Source organism: Lutra lutra, chromosome 6, assembly GCF_902655055.1.
Source record: "Lutra lutra chromosome 6, mLutLut1.2, whole genome shotgun sequence".
Taxonomy (NCBI): Eukaryota; Metazoa; Chordata; class Mammalia; order Carnivora; family Mustelidae; genus Lutra; species Lutra lutra.
This window is the reverse complement of record NC_062283.1, coordinates 29,259,122-29,274,467: the sequence shown is the minus strand read 5'-3', so window position 1 is coordinate 29,274,467 and position 15,346 is coordinate 29,259,122. Positions and strand designations below refer to the sequence as shown.

Here is a 15,346-nt window from a genome sequence, read left to right as displayed (position 1 = left end):
ACCTCGGTGAAATAGGTTGGTAGCTGCAAGAATTCCTTGTTGAAGATCTTTAAATGGCTGATACCAAGAAAGTCCTTATGAGAAAGGAAATTAGAAAAATGTTGACAGTCCCTTCTCCCAACAGTCTGATTTCCTCCCAAGGACAGAAAACATCCTTCATCTCTGACTCATCACTCCTCCTGGGGCATCCCTCGGTGGATAAGGGCTGGGGAGTTCTCCACCAGGAGCTGGGCCACCACAATGCAATGCTGCCCAGACTTCACAGAGGTCTCTGCCTGTGTGTGGCGAGAAGGGGATGTGGGTCCATGTGTGTAGAGGAGAGAGAATATGCACTAGAGCGGGAGGGTTCAGTAAGTACACTCCTCTCTATGAATCCCTCTAAGCCTCTCTTATTGTTTAATCCCACAATCAATACTAATGGGACTTTCACTGTCATTCGGGAACACGCACAGAACACCAAACACATTTAGTCACCTGACATGCATGTTCCCAGGTGAGGTAAAACATTTCTGTAGAACTTGGAAATGTGCTTCTCAAACTTAAAAAGTTGCAAGGACACACTGGTGTCTTTACAGTCTTACTTTATCTAATGCAACACAAAGTATAAAGGTAGGATAATTCATAGAAAATTGTCAAAGAGATGAAAAAGGAGACCAGTGTACAAAATGAGGAGTTTACAAATAATCCCAACTATATGTGGATCCTGGATTGTTGACACAAATAGGACTCTAGGAGAAAGGAGAAAGGATGGAGTTTTCAATAAAAAGTGAATTGACTACTAGCTATTCATGAAGGAAAACCCTAGATTTGGACCTTTTCTTCACACCACATACATGCAAAAGCAAACCAATTAAAATCCATAAAATTTCAGGAAAGTTTACAAAAAAAACCTTTATGATTCTGATTTAAGAAAGAACTTGTTATGTAGAACATAGAAGACATTTGCAATAGAGAAAAAAATCCATGTATGTTATTAGCTTAAAACTGAAAACTGCTGATCACAAAAGACATCATTAAGAAAGTGAAAAGACAAGGCACAAATGAGGAGAAATTCTTTGCCTCACATGTTAGCAACCAAACACCAGTCCACAGGATATATAAACTCTGCTTGGGTCAGTGACCATCAGACAGACTACTTACAGAGTAAATGCCCTAAAGCTTCCCATTTGCCAAACTCGAGTGGCAGCCAGAAGGCACAGGAACATTTGGAGAGCTCAGTCCATACGTGGTCCATGGAGGATGGTCTCCCATGAGACAGAGCACAGTGAACTCTGGGAAAGGGGATAAATGGGAAAGAGACAAAGAAGAAATCTAAAAGATAAACACGCATATGGAAGTGTGCTTTCTCTCCTTCACTGAGGGAAATGCAAATTAACACCCTAAAGACAGCATGAATGCACCTGACAACATACCATGTGTAAGAGCCAGTCACAAAGGACCATGTGTTGTATGATTCCAGTTTAAACAAATGTCCGTAAAAAGCAAATCTACAGAGACAGAAGGTAGATGAGTGGTTGCCTAGGGCTGGGGAGAGGTGATGGGAGAAAAGGGGGAGTGACAAAAGGTTTCTTTTAGGGCTGATGAAAATGTTCTGAAGTTTGTTATAGTGATAGTTGCACAACTCTGTGAATGTACTGAAAACAACTGAACTGTACCCTTAAATCAGTGAATGATATGTGAATAAGATCTCGGTAAAGCTGTAATAAAAATCCTGTAATGAGAGAGTGTGTGCTGAATCCACTGGAAGTTCTAATTTGCGCAGACTGGCTTAGAAGAAGAGCTGTCAGGGCAGATGGAGAGGCAGGAAGCATCTGTGATCCGTCTCCTGAACAGCAGGTGCACTGGGGATCTGTCCGATGTGACTGTCGTGGAAAGCTGGAGTCTACTGAAGGCTTGCAGCTTGCAGGGGGAAGGCTTGGAGGGTAAACTGCCTTTCATTTCAGTCATTTTCAGCCTGGCCCCAGACATGAGGCTACCATCTCCCTACCCCCAGTCTGTTGCGGAGAGCCAGCGGAAGTCCCTACAGCAGTTTGAACACAGCTTGTGGAAGCTAAGGTGAGCAATTAGGACGCTGTCTTCCTAACATCAGGAATGAGTGTTCTGATTGCCACTTGCGGCTTTTGGTCAAGGGGATGCAGGGAAGATGCAGGCCAGCGCGCTTGCAAGCCCACCGCCCATAGGACAAGCCCTTACTCCTATGGCTGAAGCAACTTCAAGAGTATTTAAAACACCTGGGGGCTTCACTCCCCTTCATTTCCCCCTTTTTTCCATTTTGGGAGGCAAGCATATAAGCAATAGAACATGGAAAAGCAACCATAGATACAGGGACATTTAGAAAGCTACTCTTGCCCAGGGAAAGGTGCAGGCTCCTAAATGACCTGAGAGGTTCTTAAGTTGGCACCTTAGCTGGATTTCTGGGACAGAGACTCTGTGCACAACAGAATGACCAAAAACCAAGAGCAAAAAATAACAACCAACAAAGCTCTGCAGACTCCAGGGAAGGGGAGGACCTAACTTTCAGGATTATCAATTATTACCAAGTATTATTACCAAGTGTTACCAATATTGAAATGTCCAGTTTTCAGAAAAATTCACAAGCCTATAAAGAATCAGGAAAGTATGACTATTGAAGGGGGAAAAAAAAAATCAATGGTAGAACCATATGAGAAAGAAGAGAAGGCAAACCTTCTAGAAAAAGACATTATGACAACAGTCTTACAGATGTTCCAGTGGAAGTCAGGTGATTAGGATCTCCCTATCTGGTGTCTCCCCATAAACAACAAATGCAAATAATCAAAAGGTAAGGATAGATGATGATAGATAGATAGATGATAGATAGATAAATGATAGATAAAATGAGAGGGTACCACTCTTGCTTCTGTGAAAACATCAACAAAAACAATAAATAAACAACACAAGTTGATGACAGTGGCTTTGGGAAAGCTCTGGACTATCCTGAGGAAACAGCAGAACCATCTGGAGCACAAAAGCCAAGGATGGATGCACAGGAAGGCACAGGAAGCTTTTTACCTGTGTCGTCCATCCTTCAGTCTGGAGCAGCTCAGAGCAAGGAATATGACCTCAGAGGGATTTCACCTGCAGGGAAAACAGAACAGGAGGACTCCAGCCATCCTGCTCACCTGTGCAACCAAGGACCCCCACAGTCTCCACTAATGCTGAACCCCCTGATGGAGTTGGGGGGAGGCAGGAGCCCCCAGAGTCCTGCCGCTTCATCTCCTTCCCAGCGCTGGAGCTCTCCCTGTGGTAAGACCTGCCCCCAGGGGCCCAAGTCCCTGCTGTGCTCCTCTCTCCAGGATTAGGATCCCAGAGAAACTCACCACCTACAAGGGCTGGAGATGCAGCTGCACTGGGCTCCACCCCTTGTTCCACATTTGGAGATTAGAGCAAATGATACCAGGGCCATGCAACTGCTATTCTACACCCCTCTCCCTGAGTCCTGATGGGGGCTTTGACCCAACATCATACAGACAGTCCTGTTGCTCTGTGCGCACCTCATGTGTACTAAACTGGGGCTTTGACCCGTCATCCTGGGGCCATGTTGCTGCTGCTCTGTGTCCTGCCCACTGGGTCTTGAGTCACAGCTTTGACCCATCATCAACAGGGCCAGACTGCTAATGCCCTGTGCCCCACCTAAGGGACCTAAGTGGGGGCTTTGCTCCACCATCACTGAAGCATGCTGCTTCTGTGCCGTGCCCCTGGGTCCCAGCCACTGCTGTGCCCTGTCATCCCCGGGCCTCTGCCACAGCTTGAGTCACTACTGTAAGCCACAGAGAATCCGGTTCTATGAGTGATCTGCACAGACCCAGACCTCAGGCCCTGGTGCCATTGCCACAGAAATTGCTCCTGTGTCCAGGCCCCAAGTGCTCAGTTAGGTGTGTGCACCTCTAAGACTGAGATCCCAGTTCCACTGCCAATGTGAGGTCCAGCACACCAGACCTGCTACTAAAAGGAATCCCCTTGGCTACAGATTCTCCCCACAAGCAAGAAGAAGAGGACCCTAGCAGCCTTTGCTATTGAGGACTCCCAACAGTACCAGCCTCCACTGCCATCATAGACAGGTGACAACTTGGCAACAAAGGCGCCACCAAGGTCTTTGCTGATCTTGACCTCAGCTGATGGAGGTGCACAGAGACAAACCATTGCTCCTTTCCCAGAACTGGACATGCTGCACCCACCCAGACAGTGTTCCTGTACCACCTTCACATGAAAGTCTTTCCTCACATTCCTTTCAGAGGGCAGTCTGAGAAGGCTCGGAGAGATGACTAACCCTGCAATGCATAGACATCAACACAAAGCCAGGAAACACTAAGCACCAAGCAGGTACGACACTCCCAAGGGAACACAAACATTGTCTGGCAATGACCACAAGGAAATGGAGATCTGTGTTTCCTGAAAAGGAATTCGAAATGATTATTTTAATGAGGCTTAGCAAAATTGAAAAGATTAACACAGATACCTTAGAGGCCATAAAAATGGGGTTGATATATTTGAAGTGTTCAGAGAAAAACCTGCTAACCAAGAATATTTACCCAGCAAAGCGGTCCTTAAGAAATGAAGGAGAGATAAAGACTCTCCCAACAAAATCTGAAGGAGTTGATCTCCACTAGACCTGCCTTTTAAAAAATTGCTAAATGGAGTTCTTCAAGTGGAAATGAAAAGACACCAATTAATGATGTGAAACATATGTGCCACTTCCTAATGGTGCACCGGAGGAGAATGAGGCACAAACACATCAGTTGTAAGAGAGGGAGCAGGGGATGACAGCTGAAAGGACTGTGGCCCATAACAATGCCTCAGTCCTGTATTTATTAGATACAAGATAACAGCCACCAAAGGAGAACAAGAAAGTTATATATTAGTCAAGGTCTTGTAGGTAAACAAGAAGGAATGTGAGTCATATGTTGATCATAAGTCTTTTTTTTTTTAACTTAAACGTTATTTTATTTTTTCAGTGTTCCAAGATTCATTGTTTATGCATCACACCCAGTGCTCCATGCAATACATGTCCTTCTTAATACCCACTGCCAGGCTAAGCCAACCCTCCATGCCCCTCCCCTCCAAAACCCTCAGTTTGTTTCTCAGAGTCCACAGTCTCTCATGGTTCGTCTCCCCCTCCAATTTCCCCCAACTCACTTCTCTCCATCTCCCATGTCCTTTGTGTTATTCCTTATGCTCTGAAAGTAAGTGAAACCTATAATAACTGACTCTCTCTGCTTGACTTATTTCACTCAACATAATCTCCTCTACTCCTGTCTATGTTGATACAAAAGTTAGGTATTCATCCTTTCTGATGGAGCCATAATACTAGATAGTATATATAGACCATATCTTCTTTATCCTTCTTCTGTTGAAGGGCATCTTGGTTCTTTCCACAGTTTGGCAACTGTGGTCATTGCTGCTATGAACATTGGTGTATGGATGGCCCTTCTTTTCATTACATCTGTATCTTTGGGGTAAATACTCAGTAATGCAATTGCAGGGACATAGGGTGGCTCTACTTTTAATTTCCTAAGGAATCTCCACATTGTTTTCCAAAGTGGCTGCACCAACTTGCATTCCCACCAACACTGTAAGAGGGTTCCCCTTTCTCCACATCCTCTCCAACATTTCTTGTTTCTTCTTATTAATTTGGGCCATTCTAGCTGGTGTAAGGTGATATCTCACTGTGGTTTTTATTTGAATCTCCCTGATGGATAGTGATGATGAACATTTTTTCATGTGTCTGATAGCCATTTGTATGTCTTCTCTGGAGAATTGTCTTTTAATGCCTTCTGTCCATTTTTTGACATGATTATATGGTTTGGGGGTGTTGAGTTTGAGGAGTTCTTTATAGATCTTGGATATCAGCCCTTTGTCTGTAGTGTCACTTGAGAGTATCTTCTCCCATTCTGGATTGCCTCTTTATTTTGTTGACTGTTTCCTTTGCTGTGCAGAAGCTTTTGATCTTGATGAAGTCCCAAAAGTTCATTTTCGCTTTTGTTTCCTTTGCCTTTGGAGACATGTCTTGAAAGTAGTTGCTGTGGCCAATGTCAAAGAGATTACTACCTATGTTCTCCTCCTAGATTTCGATAGATTCTGGTCTCATGTTGAGGTCTTTTATCCATTTCGAGTTTATCTTTGTTTAAGAGAATGGTTCTGTTTCATTCTTCTATACATAGCTGTCCAATTTTCCCAGCACCATTTATTGAAGAGACTTTTTTTCCCACTGGATATTTTTTCCTGCTTTTTTGAAGATTTGTTAACCTTGCAGGTCCATATCTGGGCTCTACACTCTGTTCCACTGGTCTATGTGTCTGTTTTTATGCCAGTACCACACTGTCTTGGTGATCACAGCTTTGTAGTAAAGCTTGAAATCAGGCAACATGATGCCCCCAGTTTTTTCTTCTTCAACATTTTCTTAGCAATTCAGGGTCTCTTCTGGTTCCATACAAATTTTAGGATTGTTTGTTCTAGGACTCTGAAAAATGCTGGTGGATTTTGATCGGGATGGCATGAAAGTACAGATTGCTCCAGGCAGTATAGACATTTTAACAATGTTTATTTTTCTGATCCATGAGCATGGAATGCTTTTCCATCTTCTTGTGTCTTCTTCAATTTCTTTCATGAATTTTCTGTACTTCCTCGAGTACAGATCCTTTACCTCTTTGGTTAGGTTTATTCCCAAGTATCTTATGTTGTTCAACATAGTACTAGAAGTCCTAGCAACAGCAATCATACAATAAAAAGAAATAAAATGTATTCAAATTGGCCAAGAAGAAGTCAAACTCTCTCTCTTTGCAGATGACATGATCCTTTAGTGGAAAACCCAAAAGACTCCACCCCCAAGCTACTAGAACTCATAGAGCAATTCTGTAATGTGGCAGGTTACAAAATCAATGTACAGAAATTAGTTGCTTTCTTATACACTAGCAATGAAAATATAGAAAGGGAAATTAGAGAATCGATTCCATTTACTAAAGCACCAAGAACCGTAATAGGAACTTTAAAGGAGGAATCATTTTTAATGCTTTTATTTGCTTTATTTTCAGTGGTTATGTCCTTACTTACAATAATATGCTTATACTATTGTATTCTTATTAATCAAGTTGAGAGAATCCTTATTGACTTCCTGTTTTGACTGGTGGTGATTTATCAATTTTGGAACACTCATCTCCTCTCCTCCATTCTTCCCAATATAGATATATTGCTAATTTAAGTGATCAGAAACCAGTACTTATATGAATACACTCATTATTGTATACTTTAACATTTTTCTAGGTGCTCTTTTTCTTTTGCCCCAATTCCATCCACATAACTTTAGTTCCTCTAAATGTTCTACCATATTTTGTGTTCTATTTGTCTTCATCCTCTTTATTCCTTGAAGGCCTTGGAGTTGACTTGAGGTCCTGTATTCCTTTGCTCTTGACTGCTGGCCTGACTATTTAGCTGCCATTTTAGAACACTACTTCACCATTTTTTTTAGGTTAAATATACCAAATCATGTTACATTAACTTTGTTTTTCATGGTTAGCTTATTATTTTGTTGGAGTATATTGTCAAGTAGAATTCTTAGAAAAGATGGGCCTGAGGAGAATTTATTTGAATTCATGCATTTACAAAAATATCTTTATTTTACCTCATACTTGCCAGGTAATTTTTCAGAGTGGAGAGTTAATTGCTGACAATCATTTTCTCTCATATTTTTGAAGGTTTTGGTCTGCTGTCCTCTAGCATACAAGGTTACCAAGAGAAACTTGAAGTTATTCTTATTCTTTGGTAGATAACCTGTATTTTCTCCTTTGTGTTATTCAGATTTGGTGTTACAGAATTTCTTTTTTTTTTTTAATCTTTTTTAAAGATTTTATTTATTCATTTAACAGAGGGGGAGAGCACAAGCAGGGAGAGCAGCAGGCAGAGTGGGAGAAAGCAGCAGGTGGTGTTACAGAATTTCTAATAATGTTCCCTATATCTTTTTGTTTTGTTCTGTCTTTCTTTCAGCCAATAAGGTGGTAGCAGGAATGCTGAAGGGGAATTTTGAGGTAAGAGCTGGGACTCCCCTCCCAAGAAGAGATTGTTTTCTTTTTTATTAAAATGATTTCTACAATAATTTTTTATTATGCTATGTTAGTCACCATACAGTACATAATTAGTTTTTGATGTAGTGTTCCATGATTCACTGTTTGTGTATAACACCCAGGGCTCCATGCAATTCATGCCCTCCTTAATACCCATCACTGGGCCAACACATCCTCCTAACCCCACCCTCTAAAACCCTCCATAGTCTCTCATGGTTCATCTCCCACTCTGATTCCTGTCCCCCTTCATTTTTCCCTTCCTTCTCCTAATGTCCTCCATGCTATTCTTTGTGTTCCATATATGGGTGATATAACTGTCTTTCTCTGTTGATTTATTTCACTTAGCATAATCTCCTCCAGTTCCATCCATGTTGATGCAATGATGGTATTCATCTTTTTTGATGGCTGAGTAATGGTCCATTTTATATATATTCACCACATAAGTTTTGAGTTATTTTCTTTTATTTTTTTCAGTGTTCCAAGATTCATTGTTTATGCACCACACCCAGTGTTCCATGCCCTCTTTGATACCCACCACCAGGCTTACCCATCCCTCCACCCCCCCCTTCCTTCCAAAACACTCAGTTTGTTTCTCAGAGTCCACAGTCTCTCATGGTTCATCTCCCCCTCCGTTTTCCCCCAATTACTTCTCCTTTACTTCTCCTAATGTCCTCCATGTTATTCCTTATGCTCCACAAGGAAGTGAAAGCATATGATAACTGACTCTCTCTGCTTGACTTATTTCACTCGGCATAATCTCCTCCAGTCCCACCCATGTTGATACAAAAGGTGGGTATTCATCCTTTCTGATGGAGGCACAGTATTCCATTATATATATGAACCATATCTTTCTTTTTAAGATTTTTTATTTATTTGTGTGACAGAGAGAGACACGCATACAGCAAGTGTCTGTTCATGTCTTCCGCCCACTTTTTAACATGATTATCTTTGTTTTGGGTGTTGAGTTTGAAGAGTTCTTTCAAGACACATCTCTAAAGGCAAAAGAAACAGTCAATAAAACTAAGAGGTAACCCACAGAATGGGAGAAGATATTTGCAAATGACACTACAGAAAAGGGGCTGATATCCACGATCTATAAAGAACTCCTCAAAACTCAAAAAACAGATAATCATGTCAAAAAATGGGCAGAAGACATGTACAGGTACTTCTCCAAAGAAGACATACAAATGGCTCACAGGCACATGAAAAAATGTTCATCATCATTATCCATCAGGGAGATTCAAATCAAAACCATAGTGAGATATCACCTTACACCAGTTAGAATGGCTCAAATCAGCAAGACAGGAAACAAGAAGTGTTGGAGAGGGTATGGAGAAAGGGGAACCCTCTTACAGTGTTGGTGGGGATGCAAGTTGGTGTAGCTACTTTGGAAAACAGCATGGAGATTCCTTAAGAAAATACAATAGAACTACCCTATGACCCTGCATTTGCACTACTGGGTATTTATCCCAAACATAAAGATGTAGTGAGAAGAAGTGCCATCATACACCAATGTTCATAGCAGAAATGCCCACTGTCATCATACTGTGGAAAGAACCAAGATGCCCTTCAACAGATGAATGGATAAAGAATATATGGTCCATATATCTCCAATGGAGTATTACGGCTCCATCAGAAAGAATGAACACCCAACTTTTGTGTCAACATGAATGGGACTGGAGGAGATTGTGCTGAGTGAAATAAGTGAAGCAGAGAGAGTCAATTATATGGTTTCACTTACTTGTGGAGCATTAGGAAAAACATGGAGGACATTGAGAGAAGGAGAGGAGAAGGGAGTTGGGGGAAATCAGAGGGGAAAATGAACCATGAGAGCCTGTGGACACTGAGAAACAAACTGAGGGTTTTGGAGGGCAGGGGGTGAGTATTAAGAAGGACACATATTGCACGGAACACTGGGTGGTGATGCCTAAAAAATGAATCTTGGAACACTGAACAAATAAAATTAAATTTTAAAAAAAGCTCAATATCACTTGGCATCAGGGAAATACAAATCAAAACCACAATGAGATACCACACCAGTGAGAATGACTAAAATGAAGAAGTCTGGAAATAAGCGATGTTGGCAAGGATGCTGAGAAAGTGGAACCCTCCTACACTTTTGGTGGGAATGCAAGCCGGTGCAGTCACTCTGAAAAACAGTATGGAGGTTCCTGAAAAAGTTGAAAATAGAGCTGCCCTACAATCCAGCAATTGCACTGCTAGGTATTTACTCTAAAGATACAAATATAATGATCTGAAGGGGCAAGTGCACCCCAATGCTTATAACAGCAATGTCCACAATAGTCAAATTATGGAAAGTGTTCAGATGTCTATCAGCAGATGAATGGAAAAGAATATGTGGTATATATAGATATATACCATGGATGTAACTAGAAAGTATTAAGCTAAGTGAAATAATTCAATCAGAGAAAGAAAATTATCATATGATCTCACTCATATGTGGAATTCAAGAAACAAAACAGATTGGAAACATCTGTAGTGCCCATGTCTATAACATGAATCTGTCTAAAACTAGACAATGCCAGATTTTTCAGGAGCTCACATCCTAAGCCACCAGCTCCAATGACTAGAACTTTACATGTATCTAACAAGAACTGGAGAGATTCAGTGCTGGGTTCGGAATGGGTGTGTGTGAAGGATTCAGATCACTCGAGGAACTTCTTTACATGGTTCCAGCGACCTTCCCAGTCTCTAGTGTCCCCACACCCACCATCAACAGCCATTTTCTCAGCCAGTAGCTCCTCTACTCTCCTTTTCTTTTCTGGCCCCTCACCTTCTGCCATATTGTTCTCTCCACATGTGGGTCTTCTGTGAGCCTGGTTACATAGCCCCCTATGTCAGCTTAGTCACAACACCCCCTACACATCTTCCTACCTAGTCTTGCCTGTCCTTTATTCAGTCTCATGAGTTACTAACACCAGGAAGTTATCATAGAGATTTTGTCAATGTTTAGGAATGCATCAAAAGAATAGGTCTTCTGGTATCAGGAAGAGTGACTGGCATTCCCAAGGTCAAAGGAGAATGAAGAGTAATAGCAGCACTCTCAAAACGAGAAGCAAGATCTACAAATGGAGCTGTACATCTACTTTGGCCATATATGATTACATTTTCAGGGTGAATGCCACATCTTGTCCTAAGAACAAGCTAAGCAGCTCCTCTACCTTCATAGAGATTCTTCTCTGTTGGCTTCACAGGACTTGAACCATACCCAGAATAAGCATACGAGAATATACTACAATTAATCCATGATCCCAGTGGTATGTAAAAGCTGATCATCTGATCAAAATCAACAGCATTTCCATGTGAGAAGAGTAAAGCATACAAGGCATTGGGTGAACAACACACAAAATACAGGCAATTCTGTTGCCTTGACTGGTTCTAGTCATGGAACACTCTCAATAGCATCTTTTTCTCTAGAAGAGTACTGTCAGTCTGCTCCTTCTGACTGGTGTGAAGTCCAGTGGTTTTCAAGTGCATCACACATTGGCATGTAAGTTGGATCAGGTGGCAAAAAGGGTAATTACAAAGACAGTTTTCCAGGGCAAGGTGGACAGAAGAAGAGAGCACGTGGGTCACTATAGGAGAGATTATTCATCTTCTGCACCTGAGGGGCTGCAGCCCAGGTGTCTGGATGATAGTACAAGGAGAGAGCCCCCCCGACCCCAGCCCCCCTCCCAAACACTCTGTCCTCCACAGTGCAACCCACACTGCCACCACTGCCGCTACCTCCCCTGCTGGCACTGCAGACACCACCCAGATGTGGCCAGGTCTTCCTTCTCTTGGTCCTCCTCTCTCTCTTCCTCCTTAGCCTGTCACCACGCAGCCAGCTCTTCTGGAGGGAAGAAGGCAGGCAGGGTATGAAGGGGACAAGCAGAACCCTCACGAAGGATATGGTCACTGACTTAAATATTTTGTACGTATTTTACTTGTGATTTCCTTCGGCCCCTTTGTTAAGAATGTTTAATTTCTACCAATTTGTGAATTTTCCAGTTTTCCTTTTGTTGTTGATTTCTAACTGCATCCCATTGTGGTTGGATAGTTTGTGTGATATCTCTCTTTGATTCTGTTGAGTCTTAATTTGTGGTCTGACATGTGGTGCATCCTGGGAATGGTCCCATGTACCCTGGAGAAGAATGTGTATTCTGTTATTTGTGGGTAGAGTGTTCTGTATATGGGTGTCAGATCTAGTTGGTTTTTTATGTTGCTCAAGCCCTCTGTTTCCTTAATTTTCTTCTGTTTAGTTGCTCTATCTAATTTTGAGAATGGGATATTGAATTCTTCAACTATTATTGTGGGTCTCTCTACTTCTGCATTTCATTCTATGAAGCTTAGCTTCATAGATTTTGTTGATCTGTTATTAAATGCTACTCATTTATAATTGTTACATCTTCATGTGCTATTGAAACTTGTGTTCACATATACTGTTCTTTTTGTCTCTTCTACATTTTTTTTAATTTTAAGTCTATTTTAACTGATATTCGTAGAAATACTCCAGTTCTCTTTGGGTTATTTTGTCCACAGAATACCTTTTCCCATCCTTTCACTGTCAAACTATTTGTGTTTTTTGATAAAGTGAGTCTCTTTTAAATAACATATAGTTGGATCATCTCTCTGTCACTATTCTGACAAGCTGTACGATTTGATTGGAGTATGTTTATGTTTTTCTTGAATTTCGGTGAGTTTTCAGCCATTATTTCATCAAACAATCTCTCTTACCTTTTTCTTTCTCTTCTGTCTGCAACTCCCAAAATGCTTATGTTGGTTCCCTTTATGTTATGTCAGTGCTCCAGTAGGCTCTCTTCCCTTTTCTTCAGTTGTGTTCATTTTGTTCCTCAGACTTGATCATTTCAATGGTCCTCCCTTCAAGTTGAGTGATTCTTTCTTCTACTTGCTGAAATCTGCTCTTGAACACCTCTAGTAAAACTTTCATTTGAGTTATTGTGCGTATCAGCACTTGAATTTCCTTTTAGTTTCTTTTTGTGTTTTGTATATCTTTGTAAATACTTTATTTTATCCATATCTAATTTTTTTTACTTCTTTAATGTTCAGAGCATGATACAGACAGTTGATTTAAAGTCCTTGTCTAGTAAGTCCACCATCTGATCTTCCATAGGAGCACTTTCTGCTTTTTTTCTTTTTTTCACTTGGAACGGGTCATGTTGTCCTGTTTCTTTGTACACTTGGTGTTTTGTTATTTTTGAAAATGGGTCATCTCAATCTTATGATGTGGTAACTCTGAAAATCAGATTCTCCCATCAACATGTTTGTTGTTTGTATTAATTTCCATATTGTTCTAGGCTGTGTGCCAGAAATCATCCTTAGGTATACACATCAGCTCTCCACATGTCATTTTGAGCCTACACTTTTTCCTGAACATGTGTGTACTTTCTACATCCCCATTTCTTCCAGCCTCTCCCCCCAATCCCCACCTCAGTGCTGTTTGTTGAGAATCTGAGAGCAGAGTGGCAGTACCTCTTTGTGGTCACAGGGCTGAGGACAGAAGACCTGAGCTCCTTTATTCCTGCTCATTCATTACCTCCCCAGTGTGTCCCTGACCTATGACACTAGCACAGGGCCCTACATAAAGGGGTGATGCATGTCTGGTCAGGTTTGGCTTGTGAAGTGTTTCCCAAAAATCTACACTGATATTGATGTTTCCTCCCCACTGAGTGCCCAGGGACTCTGGCTTTAGGGAACAGAGAGGTCTCCAAGCCAGAACTGTTGATTCCCAGATCTGCAGCCAGCCCCACAAATATGCCAGATGTTCCAATAAACACACTGCCACTTTCCATGGCGATGACTTTGGGGACGAGTTCCTGTCACTCATTCTTACTGCTGTCTCTAAAGCTAGAGGCTGGGATACTGGCTCTTTCCTCAGTTATGTTAAATGATGTCAATGCCAGAATCTTCAGTCCTGACCACCTCAAGTCCCACTGTCTGCTACTCTTAACAGTTAGATAGGAGCTCTGCTACTCAACCTCAAATTTCATTTCTAGCCTGATGGCTGATCTGGGGATTTAACGGTGGCTCACCACGTGCTCCAAAGGGCCTTAAGCCCTGCAGCTGAGTCAATGATCTACAACATAACTAAAGCCCCTTCCCGAGCCCAAGACATCTCAGAGGCATCTGGTGGTTAGGTGCTATCTGTTGATACTGCCCATGTGTTTGGAATATGAGTGCAGGAGTTACTCTTCATATTTCTGGTTCCTTTTTCAGGCAACCAAGACCAATACGTACATACTAAACTCACATAGGAACTCGTGCAGATGCACACACACTTCATAAAGAACTCCCCATGTGAAATGTCTATAAACGTTCCTCTTACCAGCTCCAAGCCCAACTCTGAGGAATTCCGATCACAGCATTCATTCATTCATTCATTCCTCTAGGTATATTCCATGAATGCCTCTGGGCCAATCTCTGTGTTAGGCCTGGTAATCATTTAATGCCAGAGTCACAGCACATATTGTCCTAATGCTTCCCATATCACCGGAAAGACAGACAATAAATAGAATGTAATATTAGTAGTACATTATACATTGCTGTTACCTATTGCTAGATAACAAAAAATCTCCACATAATACAACCACCAGCAATAGATCTTCTGCTCTGTGTGACATGGGTTGGGGCTACAGTCATCTAGAGATATGAATGGTCTAGAATATTCTGGAATATGTTGCCTCTCAATGGGGATTGTACTGAGGCTGTTAAATGCTGCTTGCATTTGGTGCCATCTGGTGTTAATCCAGGTCTTGAAAGCTAACAAGCTCAGGGAGGAAAAAGAAACCAATAGAAGGCCATCTGGTGCCAAATATTGCTTTGTGTGCTCTCAGGACTTCTTCAGTTGTCCAAACTCAGCTTTGCCTTTTTCTGAAGGAGGATAACACCTTCACTATTTTCTTTCTCTCACTTCTTTTCTCAGCCTCTACTGGTCTTCCCCTGCCCCACATGATCCCTCAGCATCATCACCTGGGCCTGCTTCCACGGACCACAAGGACAGGAGCAGGAAAGGGCCCTGGGGCCAAGAACACCACTCTGGAGCAGCAACTCAAAGCCTTCCCTCCTCTCAAGCCCCAACACTTCCACCCAAGGAGCACAGGGCATCCTTGAAGGAAGGTCCTATTACCTCTTCCTTGAGGCCAGGCAGTGTTCCCAAACACAGCACCTTCTCTCCCTAGGTGTCTTGATCTCCACTTGCATAGCCACCTGTGCACCAGGGCTGTTGTCTGCTTGTTGGCCACGCTCAACCA

General features: G+C 42.0%; 2 protein-coding genes and 1 pseudogene across 4 annotated transcripts in view; all 3 read right to left on the bottom strand.

Moving 5' to 3' along the window:
* Window positions 1–15,346, bottom strand: part of LOC125101807 (DLA class I histocompatibility antigen, A9/A9 alpha chain-like) — a 343,654-nt gene that overhangs the window by 204,400 nt on the left and 123,908 nt on the right. The window lies entirely within an intron of this gene.
* Window positions 1–15,346, bottom strand: part of LOC125101803 (DLA class I histocompatibility antigen, A9/A9 alpha chain-like) — a 249,173-nt gene that overhangs the window by 204,605 nt on the left and 29,222 nt on the right. The gene's annotated exons all lie outside the window — the stretch shown is intronic.
* LOC125102524 (alpha/beta hydrolase domain-containing protein 17B-like) lies at window positions 11,008–11,743 on the bottom strand (annotated as a pseudogene).